General features: G+C 42.1%; 1 protein-coding gene across 8 annotated transcripts in view; it reads right to left on the bottom strand.

The window, feature by feature from the left end:
- The window catches only part of LRRC8D (leucine rich repeat containing 8 VRAC subunit D), a 113,501-nt gene that overhangs the window by 49,592 nt on the left and 46,922 nt on the right, over positions 1-16,987 (bottom strand). The window lies entirely within an intron of this gene.

Here is a 16,987-nt window from a genome sequence, read left to right as displayed (position 1 = left end):
TTTATACATTCCCAACAGCCACTCCAATGTGTGCCATGTAGTAGTCTCTTGGTAATTCTCAGGAATGAATGAAGAGAGGGAAGGAGGCAAGAAGCAAGCCACCATGACAACAGGGATGACTGCCTTGTCAATGTTTGTGTCCCTGGGGCCAGTACAGGGCCTGGCACATGTGGAAAATAACAAACATTTAACAAATAACCATAGCCACTGTCCAGGAAGAACTTGTCTCTCAGCCAACTGTCAGGTCTCTAGTCTCCTCTCCCAGCACTCAGCCAGAGGAAGCTCTTAGGCAACTTTCTAATAAGAAACAGAAGTCCTGGGTCCAATTCCCATGGGAGTGAGGTCTTGGCTTCATGATACCTTCCCTGGCAGCTGCTCTGTTGGGTCGGGCTTTAGCCCCCGGCGCTCCTGAGACATCACCTGGCAGAGGTGTGGATGAACTGCCTCCAGACGGAGGTCCCTGAGCAGCTTGCAGAAAGGTGTAAAGTGACCAGGGCCAACTCCATCTCTTAGATCATGGCCAGGGAATACCCCCTCGGAATGGCCTTGCCACTCTGGGCCAATGCTTCCTCATTTGGTTATCAATCTGGAAATGAAAAGCAGAAGCTAAAAATAAAGTTCAGTGAAACTGTTCAAGGTTAATGGGATGGAAACCACAAAGAATTCATGCCTGAGGGCAAGGCCCGTGGTTCTGGGAGATAGCACATAATCAGCACCACCAAGAGCCTTGTAACCTTTCCTGGGCCCCTTCTCAGAATTGCTCTCGATGTGTGGCCTGGACCACACAACTCAGCACCCGGTTCTTGCCTCTACCTCATGTGGCTTCAAGTTCTTTCTTAAGATGAACTACAGATGCAGCTTCACGTATATAGATCTTATTTACTGGACAGAATCTCCTTAAGGGAAAAAATGGTCTGGGGTCTAAATACAACTCACCACTGTTTAGCTGTTTAAATAAAAAGGTAGTCAGCATTTATAAATTGAGCGATCGTACGTTAAAAACCTGACTCTATTTTTAAAACTGGAGGATCTAGCAGCCTGGGATCCACACACTCCACGGTTATAGCCGAGCTATTCCCTTTCAGATGCACCACACGTCTGCCAGTTTGCAACAGCCCCTAACCACTCCTTGTTTTCTGACATGCTTAGCTGCCAAGCCTGGTGAATATCTGAGCTTGGGAACCATATGTACCCAGTCAACTCAAGCGAAAGCCTGAATACCATCCCTGGCTTCACTCTTTTCCTCACCCTTATATGTAATCAACAGAAAGTTCTACTGACTCTTTAAATGGTCCTGAAACTCTGAATTTTCCAATTCACTCCCTCTGGTAGTCACGCTAATAATCTGTTAATCCCAGTGGGACTAAACTCCACGGATCCTCTACTTTCTCCGTGTCACTCAGCTCTTTCCACAGGATTACAAACCCTGCCTTCCACCTCAGTTCCCCCTGCCTCTCTTTTCTTCTTCTTTCTAGAGATCTGACAAACCACAGTTCTTGTTCCAAATACAAGTCGGCTTGCTCGGCACCGTACCCGGGCTGCTGAATGTGGCTGGAGAGAAACAGGTAATCCTGCTGACTGACGAGATCTATTTTATTTTATTTTATTTTTTTAAAGATTTTATTTATTTATTTGAGAGAGAGAGAGAATGAGAGATAGAGAGCACGAGAGGGAAGAGGGTCAGAGGGAGAAGCAGACTCCCCGCTGAGCAGGGAGCCCGATGTGGGACTCGATCCCGGGACTCCAGGATCATGACCTGAGCCGAAGGCAGTCGCTTAACCAACTGAGCCACCCAGGCGCCCTGACGAGATCTCTATTTTAAAAATTCATGACCACTGGATCTCTGGAGGGTTCTTAGTGTAGTCTCAGCAACCTGACCGTCTTTCCCTGTTCCATGACTCTTCCTCTCCCCTAGGTGACTATTTCACACATTCTCCTCTCTTTAGACATCTCCTTACCCACAGCTGCAAAACCCTGTGCTCTGTGTCTCACTGAGAAAACAGAAGCAATGGAAGGAGAACTTCCACACACTCTCCATTTCCACCTTTTCCAACCTTCCTGCATTTGGACCCACACTCCCTCTTCTTCCTTTCTGTTTCCACGGGTAAATGGTCTGCCCTATCTAAAGCAACTCCTGCCCTTGTATTCTAGACCCCGACTTCTCCGACTTCCACACCACCATTCCTCCAGCAACTGTCTCTCTCTCTCTCTCAGGTCACCGATCTTCCACTCACCACTGGGTCAGACCCATCAGCAAAGTGCACGCTGCAATTTTCCCCACTTTAAAAACTGCCCCTTTCACCTTACCTCCTCCTCCAAGTTCTCTTTTACTCCTCTGCTCCCCTTTAAAAGGAAATTCCTCAAGATATGTCTACATTCATTCCCATTCTCTTTATTTTTTGTTATTCTTTTAAGATTTTATTTTTAAGTAATCTTTACACCCAGCACGGGTTCTGAACTTACAACCCTGAGATCAAGAGTCACACGCTCCACCGACTGAGCCAGCGAGGTGCCCCTTTTCCCATTCTCTTGAAAAGCCATGGAACCAGGCTTTCATCCCTTCCACTCCACCAGAACACGCCACACCAGCTACCCAAGCTCCTCGCTGACACTTGGACGCGCCAAGTGTTCTTCTGTCTTGGAGCCTTTGCCCAGGCTGGCCCTTCTGCTTGACACACTCTCCCCTGAGCTATCTCCGGATGCCTCCTGCCATCACCTCCCCCAGGCTTCCCTGATCAGCACCTTCTCACACACACATCTTGACAGTGCCTCGCCTCCACCCTGTGTTTTATTTTTCTCCATTGCCCTTACTGACATGCGACCTATTGTAAATTTATTATTTATTCTTCTCCATCTCTCTCCCTTCTCATTGGCTTTCTCATTACTAAGTTTTGAATATGATAATGTGTGTGGGTTTTTTGTTCTATATGACCATGGATGTTCTAAGACCACAGAATACTCCTTGGATTATCATTTGAAGTATATAATTTGTACTCTCTAAGCAGTTTCCTTTCTGTGGGGAGACATGTCTGCAACTCTCGATGGGTGGCTGGGAAGGCTGCTAGGAAGCACTTTAGGTGTGTCATTCGGATAGGGTCAACACTCCTGACTCAGTGCAAGTCTTCAGGCATCCCGATGTGATGGATTACACATACACTTGCCACTTACTAAGTGACATGAAAGTATGTACTGAGCGTAAAACTCTATTCAATCAGATGCTTTTCAACAATGTCTTTAAAAACTTTATTTTTTATCCCCCCAAGGTTATTTCTTAATCATTCAAATGCTAAAAGTCATTTGGTGGACATAGACATCAAATTTCTTTTTACCAAGTCACTCAAAGCTGCGGTCAATGTACTATATTCAAACCACTGTTTGGTTAAAATAGTGCCATCATTTCTTCATCTATCGTGCAGGGAGGTGGTAAGTAAAACAAGTCTTGTGTTTTGAAAAAAAATGATTCCATCTGATGGTTCCACTGTTATTTTTAATATCAGAAAGAGGAGAATAGCCACTTTGGAAACATCACCTAAGGAAATATGTCAAAACCCGGGAAAAACTATAAGCACGTGCTAATCAGCATTAGAGGTTGTAGCATTTTGCATGACAGTGAAGCACTTGATCTTCCCACCATAGTAACACCACCATATGCCACTAAATGGAATATTATCTAGTCATATAACAATGATGGTTAAATATTAATATGAAAAAATGTAGTACCTCAAATGTTCTGCATACAACAACTTTACATTTTTAGAGACACTGAATGGAAAGAGGTCAAGATGTTTATTATAATAACTATGTAGTAGGTAACTTTTTTTCTTTTCTCTATTTGCCAAAATTTATCATATTGCTTTTATAATTTTTTTTTGTTTTTATAATTTAAATGTGTAACTAAATTTTAAAATTAAGGAAATAGACAACTTCGACACATACGTATTAACATGAAAAGGCTCAACTGCACATGTTATTTTCTGGAGCCGGGTCTTGAGACTTGAGTCCACATCCTGTTCCAAGTCTCCATTCATTCCTAACTTCCTCTTTCAATAGTTTCAGACAATCTTCTCTATATGGTATGTGGTTTTAATTCCCAACTAGTTTAGATTTCTATAAAAACTTTAAAATATAAACAGAAAAAAATATATACCAGAGGTACAGACACCTTAAAATGTTCCCTCTTTCAACAGACTGAATTATATACAAATACCTATCAATATCACTTTGTGTGTGAAGAGTCCAAAGAAGAGCTATTTCTTTTACAGCCCATGTTTTTATTTTATTTTTTAATTTTTTTTTAAAGATGTTATTTCTTTACTTGACAAAGTGAGAGAGCACAAGCAGGGAGAGGGGCAGAGGCAGAGGGAGAAGCAGGCTCCCCGCTGAGCAGAGAGCCCGATGTGGGGCTCGATCCCAGGACCCTGGGACCATGACCTGAGCCGAAGGCAGACGCTTAACCGACTGGGCCAGCCAGGTGCCCCCCAGCCCATGTTTTTAATCATAAAGGATTGAGGTACTCATTTTGTAGGTGCAAAGACTGAGAGACAGAGTAAGTGTTCATTGTCTCACTAAAATTCCCACAGTGTATCCAGAAGTTTAGACAAGAAATTGGAATAATTTTGGAATTTGGAATAAACTAACTTAAATTCAACCATTTATTCAACAAAATTTACGTGTCATTAATGTAAGATGCCTAGAGCTATACAGAAATGTATAAATACATAACTTTAATCCTAGGGAGCTTGTGGTCTGGAAGCAGTGGCAAGATGTGTTCACCTGTGAATGTCACCAGGTGACTCAAATGGCGATGTGACTCTTATATTATTCACCTGCGTGTCTTCACCACTGGGCAGGGTTTGTGACACGTATCAGACACTCAATAAATGTTGAACAGATAATTGAATGAAAAATGTTGCAAGATATAAAAAGCAATAGAGAAAGGGGAAATCAGTTTGGACCAGGGGGATGAGAAACAGAAACGGAGCTGGAAATGAGAAGAAGCCAAAGATAAGCAGGAGAGAAAGAGAGATTCATGTTGGAATAGTTGGAACCAGTAGGTAAGAACCTGTTCTTCATTCTGCAGAAGATGAAATGCCACTGCAGATCTCTGAACAGGGCAATAAAGTGACATATGTTATACTTGAAAAAATTACTCCGGCACTCTACATTTAGGAGAGCAAGTATGGAAATTGGTTGAGACTCTTGTAATAGTCCACGTAAGAAGAAATAGGTGTAAGCCCAAGAGGTTGAAAGGGGATAGAAAGGAAATATATTTAGGGGTCTGACTAGCTGGTCAAGAGCTGCTGCTTTAAATCCTGTTTTCTGATTTAGATTCAACTGATATTTTATTGAGTCCTTCATAGACATGTATATATGACACCAAACCTGGACCTGCCACATACTCGTGGAACAGTATTATTGCCCCTCACATTATGGATGGAGAGACAAATTCTCTGCAGCACACTCAGCAAGAAAGAGGTGGGGACAAAGAAAAAAAAAAAAAAAAACAAGTCCAGGTCTTCTGGGTATTCTTTCTGGTCATGACAAATGTTCAACCTAATGAGATCTCTCTGTATTACAGTCTAGAACTGAAATCTTTTTTTTTTAAAGATTTTATTTATTTATTTGACAGAGAGAGACACAGCGAGAGAGGGAACACAAGCAGGGGGAGTGGGAGAGGGAGAAGCAGGCTCCCCGCTGAGCAAGGAGCCTGATGTGGGGCTCGATCCCGGGACCCTGGGATCACGACCTGAGCCGAAGGCAGACGCTTAACGACTGAGCCACCCAGGCACCCCTAGAACTGAAATCTAAAGCTCATATTTTGCAAGAAACACTTTGCTTGTGACAGTCCTAGAAGTGACTCTAGAAAGTCAACTTTTTCATTTGGATTAGATAATCTGCCTCCAATATACCTTTCCCCGGTTTTATCCAGTTCTCTGTCTCCACAAACCCTGTATTCAGCCACACCAGACTCCCAATATTTCTTTCCTCACATATCCTGACTGCATTCTCTTTTACACAACCAATTTTCTGATCTGTACAATGAAGAGGACAGTGCCAAACCTCACAGAGACACACAAAGCACACATAAAAAGGTCCCACATATAGTAGATACCAAAATATATGTGCATTACTATACCTGCCCCTCCAACCTTGTCTTTTAAAGTTCAGTCCCCATTGACTCCTTGCGTTGAAATTTTCTCCTTGGAAGAATTATATGGCTCCCTCTTTGCTCTTTTTGCAATTTGACTTTAATATTTTTTATAGTCTCCTTTATGTTCTGGCTAAAAAGCACATGTCTATTTCTCCAATTAGAACACTAAGGCACTATCTTATTTATAGTTTTATCCTCCATGAGGCTGGCATAGTGTGAAGGGTACAGTAGGTCCCAAATAAATAATTGCTGAATTTATCCATGTATACTTTAATTAGTAAGTTGCTAATTAATCTTAAAATGAATTTGCAGGGAAGATGATTATACAACACACATTAGAACAAATGTATCTACTAGAGCGTCACATTTAATAAGTTAGTCTCACAATTTAGCAAGAAATAATTCCTTCTATACAACACTTTAAGGTAACATCACAGATTTAATTGGAAAATATTTATTTGTATTATAGTATCTTTGGCAGGTACAATATCACAGCAAACAACATCATCTCGTCCAGCTTGCCATTCCCACATCCCTCACAGAATGGTCTGATTGAGCACATCCAAGGGCTGTTAACAGCAGTTCGCTGGCCAGCTCCGGTGCTTAACAAATGATTCCTTATACTGAGCTTAAGTCAGCCTTCTCAGAACTTCTACTCATTAATTCTAGCTCTGCAATTTACATTAATAAGGTTTCTACCCCAAGGAAATTTATAACTGAAGGCACAGTCCTCCAAACTTGTAAACTGCCTCCCCTCTCTACAGTTCAAATAAAAAGAGAGGAAAAATATTGAATTTATAGCAGGAGACGTTTTTATTGCTTACTCTCTTTCAACCTGAAGTGATGCAAATGGTGTCAAAGGGCTGTAAAGAAATGTGCTAGAAGAGCTGTAGATAAAGTCCAGTAGGCAAAAGGGGTGGGGTGATACGGGGCAGGGAGGGGCACAAAAGTGCCCGCAAAAACAGAGCCTGCAAGTCAAACAGCCCTGCTTACTGGGCAGCCTCATCCCTCAGGGGCCACATCACATCAGAGACCTCGATACTTCCATATCCTCCCCTCCCTAAGATGGCTAAAGTGTCAGGCTACACATGATTTTGAGCTGGAGGATATGAACAGTTGACTATTTTCTCACTCTTTCTGCTCTGTGCAAAATGAGCCCATGAGAACTTTCAGCAGGTTCAATGTATGTCTGATACATTCAAGCACGATCTGGAATTTGAAAGCAGAAAACCAACAGGACACCACGACCTAAAGGATGGGATCACCACTTGCACAATGAAACAGTGCCTGCCATCTGGGCAAGGGTTTCTCCTTATATTATTTGCTTATCAAGGAGTGTTGAAACATGGTCTTACAGATCAAAAAAGCAGCCTTGGAGAGCAACTGCTGAGCACATAATATCTGCTGAACACTGTTGTTCCAGCCTTGGAGAACAGATCTAAGGACTGAAAAGTACTGTTACATCATCGCTATCTCGGAGGGCTTAAAAGTAGATTTCCAAGAGGCCGCCTTCACTGGCTTCTGGGAAGTCTTTAAAAGTGGTATTGTTTAGCCATGGCAAGTATATACACTGGATTATTAGTAGGTAATACTGAAGATGAGAAAGTTACCAAATTGTCAACTTAAAAAATCCCACAGTGATTTTATTCTGAAATTTTTTTCACTTTTCTACTACTATTATCATTTACACAAACGATTGCCAACTACCCCTCCCCATAATGTTCCTGCCGGGCCCGCTCACCCTTCTGTAACAAGGAAGACATTAAACTTACTCATGTTAGGAGATTCTGACACGTCTCCAGATAAAATAGAAACATACTTCCTTATTTCTTCAGCTTAGGAACAAGCACTGACACTAAGAAATATTCTGCTTCTAATTAAATATACCTAATTTATTTGTGAAGAGTCTCTGCAAAATAATCTGGCCACCTATCAAGTTTACAGTGACCCAGCAGTAAAACTCAGACAATAACCTTGTCACAAATGTCACCTGCTGGACCCACCCGGGTTAACGTTAATGACCCTACATGGAAGGATATGAAGCATAGCTGGTCTCCAAATTAGAAACAGATTACATTAGCCAGATTAGTGTACAAATTATCCTGGAATTCAGAATCCACTTTCCTTTAAAAAAAAAAAAAAAAAGGAGAGGGGGAAATAATAAGGATTACTTTCCTAAACTAGGCCACAAAAAACTTATGAAATAACGATAAAGGGCAACAAATACTCATGAAGTGTTTACTATGTGCAAGACACTGCTTAAGCAAAGTTCATAGCAGTCTTACAACGTAGGTACTATTACTATCTCTTTTACAGATGAGAAAATTGATGCAGAGAGAAGCTAAGTAACTTGACCAAGGCCAGAAAGCTGGTAAGAGGCAGAGGGGAATCCAGACACAAGTAGCTCTATTTATTTATTTGTTTATTTCAAGATTCTATTTATTTGAGAAAGAAAGAGCATGAGAGGGAGCATGAGCGGGGCTGGCTGGGGGGGGGGGGGGAGTGTGAGGGAGAAGCAGGCTTCCCGCTGAGCAGGGAGTCCGATGTGGGGTTCGATCCCAGGACCCTGGGACTACGACCTGAGCCGAAGGCAGACGCTTAACCAAATGAGCTACCCAGGCACTTCTAAATTTAATTTTTAAAATTGAATTGAAACTAGATAAAATAAAAATTTCAGTTACTCAGGCACATTACTCACTCTTCAAGTGTTCAATACCCAAACTACAAGTGTCACTGGCTAGCGGACTAAGGAGAACAGACAGAAATATTTCCACCTTTACAGAAAGTTCTACTGGATAGCTCAACTGCCTGACAAAGTTCTTCTGGAAAGGGCCAAATAGTAAATATTTTAGGCTTTGCGGGCTGTATGGTCTTTGAGGCAATCACTCACCTCTGCCACTGTAGTGTAGAGAAGACACAAACAAGACAGAAGGGATGAATGTGGCTATGTTCCAAAAACACAGGCCACAGCTTCCTATCCCTTTATTCTAGAGGACTGTTGAGCTTTCCCGTAGATTTGCCCTTAAGGTTTGGTCTCCCACCATCCTGCAACTTCTCTTAACAGAGAGAAAAATTACAGTTGGATTATAGGATCCCCAGCACTCTGTGGAGAGGAACCTGGGTCATAGAACTCTTAATTTCATCTCTTTCCCCTCACAAGGGCAAGGACACATCTTCTGACCTGGTAGCTTTTTTTTTTTTTTTTTTTTAAGATTTTACATATTTATTTGAGATAGAGAGCATGAACGGGGTAGGGGGGGCAGACAGAGACACAAGCAGACTCTCCACTGAGCAGAGAGCCCGATGCGGGGCTCAATCCCAGGACCCCGGGATCACGACCTGTGCCGAAGGCAGACGCTTAACCGACTGAACCACCCAGTTGCCCCTGACCCAGTAGCTCTTAAGCACCCTAAAATACAGATCTGGGGGCCCCATGTGCACAGACGGACTTAGTGGGTCTGAGGTTGAGCTAAGGAAGCTGCATGTTAAATGAGCTGCACGGCGGTGTTACTCCTGGTCCTCTGTGCACCACAGCATGAAAACCGCTGCCAGCCTTTTAAACACTGGGTGGGAGAAGAGATGGAGAGTTAGGTGGTAAGTTCCCCTCTAGAAGGTATAATCCCCAAACCGGGGAGAGAAGCTAGGAGCACTTATCCCCGGCAGGCCCAGGAAAGTCCAAGTGTCAACTGAGGAGAGGAGGCAACAAACCAGGCTCCCGGTGGGCCAGCACGCAAGAGCTCTGGGTGGAAGGAAGCCTGGGCAGAGTGGAGTCGGCCTGGCAGGGGTGGCAGGGGACAAAGACTCTTTCCCATAGGACCTCAGGAGTGGACATGCTCCCTAGCATGCAGACTCCCACCCTGTCTGCTGTTCCTGGAGCCCAGGAGCAGCCCAAAGAATCTCTGAGAAGTCCTCCTGTCTTTATCTTTTTTCTTTATAAACGGATTCGTTCATTATTAGCTGTGACCTTGTGCAAGTCCCTCAATATCTTGGTGCCTCAGTCTCCTCCTAAAATGAAACAAAGTATATAGAGGGTTTGTGAAAATCAAATCAATGAGTAGATGCAATGGGCTTAGAAAAGTGGCTCAGGGTAAGTGCTCCAGAGACGTCTGTTAAAGAAAAAATGCCACTTACCATTTAATAATCACCTCCTACCAGTCAGATACAGTGTTAGATGCAAAGATACAGAAATAAAGAGAGCCTCGAGGGAGACAGAAATTGAAACACTGCTGGAAATACTAGGTGTATAAATAAGGGAACGCGGTGAGAACACAAAGGATACAATTCTAGAGAACTGTTGCCCTGCAGTGTGCATATGTACACCGAAAAACGGTTAAAATGGTAAGTTTTATGTTATGTGCTTTTTACCACAATAAAAAAAAAAAATCACAAATGAAAATGAGAGGGAGGGCGTGAGGAGAAAGGGGAAGAAAAGCTGATCGGGGTAATTTGGGATTGGACAGAAGACATAAGCAGGAGGTTTGCACAGGGATGTAAGGGAAGACCCAGTTCCTAAACAGCAGACTAGATTCCCACATAGGCTGTGGACGGAGCTCAGAGGTGCCACGTGGGAAGGACAGGAGTTAGGCTGTCTGAGACAGTGGTTAGTCTGTTCATTATTAAATCTCCAGTAATTACAAAAAACCAAAATATAAAAAACCCCAATAAATCCTGAATATCATTTACTGGGACTCAATACTATCAATCAGAAAACAGGGGCTTTTTATTATTTTAAAGGAAATTCACTATTTGACTCTCATGTTATAAACTAGTCTCTTTGATTCCATGATACGATGTTCCAGGAAGACTCTTTAGTAATGACTTCCATTGTGGATTTATGTGGTTGGAGTTTTGTGATATGTGGTATTATCTTCCTAGATAAGGATTTGTCATCTTACTGAAAACTAAAAATGGTATGTTATTCTAAAAAACAAATACACAAGGGCCACCTGGGTGGCTCAGTCTGTTAAGTATCTGCCTTTGGCTCAGGTCGGGGTCCTGGGATCGAGCCCTGCACTGGTCTCCCTGCTAGATGGGCAGCCTGCTTCTTCTCCCTCTGACCCCCCCAACTCGTGCTCGCACTCTCGCTCTCTCTCTCAAATAGGTAAAAAAACCTTAAAACAAAAAAAGAATCAAAACACACACAAAAAACAACAACAAAAACCCAAATGGAGAGTGTGTATTGTAGCCCAGAAGCCCCTGGGTGGGGGATCTGCTCACCGCCCTGCAACCCCCTCCTGTCTCCTTTGCTCCGCCCACACTGCTCACCCTCAGCCACACAGCTGCCAGTAGTACTTAGGTTTTCTCTGCCTGGAATGTCTATCCTCCTGATACCCTATCTGGCAAGGTACCTTCACTTCCTTCAGGTCTCTGCTCCTATCTACTAACACCCCCTTCTCCCACTGCTCTCTCTCTTATCCTGCTTGATTTTTTTATTAACACGTATTACAGGGCAGATAATGCTTATCAGCCCCACCCACTTCATGGTCTCCTTGAGGATAAGGACTCTGTTAAGTTCACTACTGCATCTCTAGCTTCTCAAACAGTGCCTGGCGTATTGTAAATGATCAAAACCTATTTCTGACATGAAATAAAGTGTAGATGAAGAACATTCCACAAATCCTTATTATATTACAGGGTTTTGTAAAGGCCTGGTAGTCCAATATTTTGGAGCCCCTCACTTTTACTCACATGCATATTTTAACACTTATAATCTAGTAAACCCTCCCATGTTAAAAAAAAAAAAAAAACCCAACAGCGAGAACTGACCATAAAAAGGACATTTGTATTTTGAGCAAGTCTAAAGATTCTACTTGGTTATTTAACACATAAAACAACATTGTTTATAGCTTCACTCAGGTCTCTCATTTATCCTTACAATGTTCTTAAGGGGTGAGGATGGGATAGGTTATTTCCCCCACTTAATAATGAGAAAATAGGCCAGAGAGGTTTCCTTGTCCACACACACCCATATCAGCAACAAAGCTGGAAACATGGACACCCTTCCTCTCTCACAAGTTTACTGAATCATTACGGCCAAATGATTCCAATTCCACTTACGAGATAGTCCTATTATAGAAACTGCTGAAATGACAGTCATGACAGTCTTACAACTGAGAATTAAATGGCTATATGAATAAACATTCTCCTCACCAATTCAGCCAGCTTCTTCCCCTACAAGTCAAATTAAACATCTATACTTCAAGTTACTGCAAACTTTGTCATTACTAGGTTCTCCTGGCATTCCCACGTCAATACACACCGAGGAGAGAGGAAGGCAGGACCCACTGACAAATGGCAACATGTGACCCCAATCCTTCGTGAATTTTTTTAGGTGATAAAGTCATTGCAGTATAACAATGATCCTCATTACTCCTGAAATAATGAAAAACATCCAAGTATAATATCTCTCATTAAAAAAACAGCTTCACAGCTGAAGGAACAATGAAGGAAAACAGATTCATCACTTAGGAGTCATATAATCCAACTCTATCTTGTTACAACCGAGAAAATGGTGACCCAAATAAGCTAAAAGATTTGTGGAAAGCCACACAACTAGTTTTTGCAAGAGCCAGAGCTAAAACCCTGGCCTCCTGCCTCCTAATTCAGAGTTTTACACTTACAAACTTGATAATCCACATAAACTGGGATCTTTTCCTCCTAGTTTTTCCCTTTGTTTTTGGTTGCGTGTAGAGGAAAATTAGTCATTAAACAAAGTACCCACAGACCTTTTGATCGTTAAATGCTCCATAAATATTTGAGTGAACTGAACCAAATCTGGATATGACTTATCCCCATAAGCAGAATGCTTAATACTTAAGACTATCCCATTTGTGATTTTTGGTTTCCATAGTGATACATAACATTTACTGCTACATGTGGTCTGGCTTACATCTATGAACAAGCATTTCCTGATGAATGGTAACTCCCACAAGATATAATTTCCCAAATATTTTAGACAGCTGATGAAGAAAAAGCATTCCCCATAGAAAAGAGTAATAACCTATTAGGTCATTCAGCATTGAAGGGCACTCTAAGTTTGCCATGATATAGCTGATATTCTGCCCCTATAAATCTGTTTGAGGCACATAAGGGTAGACATTGGGGCTGCATTAACCAACTTAATGGAGAGGATTATAAAATTTAGGATTGTTAAGAACAATGCCACATATAAATCTGACTCAATAGTCTAAATCAAGATCATTTCCAATCCTACACAATGACAAGGATGTATTTCGTATTTTAATTCTTCAATGATTAGTGTTAGCTTTATAGAGGGTCCTATTTTATAGGATAGTAAGTGCCCTCCTCTACTGTATCTCCAGCAAATCTGCAACGTAACGATGCTGTCACTTCATTCTGGCCATAAACACGGAGCAGTGTACAAAGAAGCCACGGAAAAGAGCCATGAGCTTCAATAGCTGCCTGGTCCTTCACTGCCTCCAGCTGCTTGCTGGGAGGGGGGTGGGGGGGGTCATTCGGTGTTTCTGTAAGAAAGAAACTTATCAAAAATGTTCAAGGTTAGGTCACTGAAAATACAAGGGGAACCTAAGAAGGGTATATATGACATGATTTATTTATTTATTTTTAAGATTTTATTTACTTGACAGAGAGAGCACCAGTAGGCGGAGCGGCAGGCAGAGGGAGAGGGAGAAGCAGGCTCCCCGCTGAGCAGGGAGCCTGACGTGGGGCTTGATCCCAGGACCCTGGGATCATGACCCGAGCCGAAGGCAGATACTTCACCGACTGAGCCACCCAGGCGCCCCTGAAATGATATATTTAGAAATACGTATTACTTTTTCTCCTAGCACCCTCTTCCCCGAAAGCTGTCGCACAGAAACTGGTTTTGATCTCTTTCCTATTTTGCAACTTTGTGTTGACAGCGTTGAGGGGTTGTTCAGTGAGAGGGAAGGGGTCAAATATTTTTCAAAAAGGACAGGTTGAGTTAGTATCTTGATGTTCCCTGGATCTCTATCTCTTCCCTGTATGATTACAGAAGCCTGTACACATTGTTTCTAAGAACATTTCAACAAAATTGCCTTTAGTGAGAACAAGACAACTGTTCACAGTCTGGACAGAATAAGTAAATCGTTTGTACTAGAAGCCTGGCTATAATATGGCTTTAAAATGCCATCTTTATTCCTCTTAGGCCATAAACTCTTCCCACCTAAAATTCCCAAGATTCTATCCCAATTTTGACTCCAAGTAAATCCTCTCCCAAACTTGTGGAAATTAAGTAAAATATTGTTAATTAAGAGTTAAATCTCTTAAAAATAGTCATTCATGCAGGCTTTGAACAAATATCACAACCACTTATTATATACCCGGCACCGCACAGGAGGGCAAGTGGGGTAGGCCACATGGGTAGCACTTTCACCTCAGAGGGGCAGGGTGAAGCCGGGGAACGGAACAAACACACCCCAACATTGACTTCATGGAAATGCAGTTGTATTAAGTCAGCAGACAGAACCCACAGCAAAGTGACAATAGTGAACTACAGATACTGCTTGGTTTCTCCAAAGGACAACATAGAGGCTGCCCTTCAACATCAATAGCCCTAGATTTTTCACAACTGCTATCCTTATGGTAATTCTCTTGGAGACGTGGAATGAAGAAAACAGAAGCTGGGGAAAGCAGAACAGACTGCTAATATCTTCGTACAGAGTATGATTGGGCTGGTTCATGTCTGGCTTGCTCCGTAACAAACAGCCTAACAAAGTCCTGATCATTAGAGTGGAAGAACCCCCATAAAGAGTAAGGAAAGCATGGAGGCCTCCGCCCCCCCACCCCTCAACGGGGCGGTTTCAGACTTCGTGTCTCGGCAGTGAGCAGTGTGGCATCTCCGAAATCTGTTAGGAGAACGCGGTCTACGTTCCACTTCCAGGTTAATAAGGCTGTCTATCACACACCCAAAGGCAGCTCATTTCGATGAGCACTTACCCTGAAAGCACCATGTAGTTAGCTCCACGCTAGTTTCTGTCAGTGGATAATTACATGTAAACTATTGTACTTGCCTCAATAAACAAACTATAGTACTTGTCCCAAAAGAACTTGCATTTAAGTTGGAGACAGAATATACTCTCAGGAAAGCCATATTCCAAATTCTAAATTTGAAATTCTGCAATCTACTGCTAGCTAGTGAGGAAGAAATCATTAAGGGACTGAGCTCTATATACCAGGTTAAGAGAAATAGGCCAAATGGTGGTAAAAGCCATAGGTGCCCAAAGGAAAAATTGGAGAAACATAAGGTAGCACTTGAAAGCAAACCATCAAAAATAAAGACAACAAAATAAAAGTACACACATACAAAACCACCTCACAAAATTTTCAATGGAGTTTTACTGCGGAAAAGAGTCACTGAAAGTACTGAAATAAATCGGTCTACCATCTGTACCAAACCAAACTAGATACTATAGGTCACCAACATTTTCCAACTGCAAATCACCAGGACGTTTTATAATGAAGTTGAATGACATAAATCATTAACACCTGAGATGATACTTAAGGTATCTTGTTTAGTATTCCTGTAAGCAGCAGAAAGAAACAAGTGTTAATGAAAAAAGCAGAACTCTGCGGCTATCAGAGACCTAAGAGTAATTATGCCCTATGTAAATTAATGTAAATGCAAACAGTCTGAGAACTCTAAGCTTTCAATTCTGTTCAAATATATTTTAAGTCTATGAGTAGACATACTTCTTAGGAGGGGTAAAAGAATATCTTTTGAATATTTGAACCCTGAGACCGTTATGTACAGGTACTCAGAAAAAAAGCACTTCTGTACGTTTTTAATTAATCATTAATGAGGCTCCAAATACCAATTCAACCTCAGGCAATCATCTACTCAACTTTCTTTAACAAAGTACAAACCAGAAACTATGTTACACTGTATTACCCAGGAGACTAGGACATTTAACCCTAGATATGCATAAGATAACTTGACCCTGTAAACCTAAGACAGCAGCAAGGAAAGGCCGACGATTATCATCATGCTAACTGCTTAGGGGTCTGTACCTTCTAGCGGGTGGCAAATGGACTTTTCTTCACTAGCATTTTATCTGTAAACAACTTACGTAACTTTGCAACTGTGAGGCATGAATGAAACAAAAGAGGAAGTAACTTCATCATCCACCACTTCAATGCTGTATTACTAAGTATCTCCTCTAGGAAACAGATCTGAAGTAGAATTAGTAAAGCTCAACTGTGTGCCCAAATGGAAGGTATGGAGGGTCCTACAGACATGATCTAAATGTAATACACTTCCCAGAAGAACAAAATGTTGACACTACTACTCGCTTACTTCCAAATTATCAAACCGGACCAACTGTCACCGAACTGAATCAGGCAGGGGGCTCAGTCCCACGTGGGCACCACTGCCTGCAGTGTCTGCCACTCAACTAGAGCTCAGATGTGAGGAATCTTGCAGGCAAGGATGGGTTGGCTGCTGGGAGCTAGAACTGTGAAAGCACCCGCACCACAGACTGGATTCCCTTGGGGAGGGGCAGAATGCAAAATGCCTCTCATCTCCTGACAAAATGAGTTTCCTTTCTAAATGCTCCTCCTTAAAAGAAAATTTTGAAAAATCGTAGGAAAACTGTAGTCAAAGTACTAAGAGTTTAAACCCTTTGCTCGCCTTATACAACCACATGAGGCCAAGAGAAACTTTAGTGTTCCAACAATTTTCTAGAAAAACCAAAAAGGCAAGCAAACGCAATTTAACTTCTTTTATCTTCTAATTAAGTTGACCAAAGCACCCAAGCTCAAGAGAACCACTAAGGTTCTCAGTCCATCAGAGCAGAGCCTTGAACCTGAGTCCACCACTGGGTTTGGTAGCCCTCACCC

The sequence above is a fragment of the Zalophus californianus genome, chromosome 4 (assembly GCF_009762305.2).
Source record: "Zalophus californianus isolate mZalCal1 chromosome 4, mZalCal1.pri.v2, whole genome shotgun sequence".
In the NCBI taxonomy this organism is placed as follows: domain Eukaryota; kingdom Metazoa; phylum Chordata; class Mammalia; order Carnivora; family Otariidae; genus Zalophus; species Zalophus californianus.
Note: the sequence above shows the minus strand (reverse complement) of the source record. Positions and strands in the feature narration are given on the sequence as shown.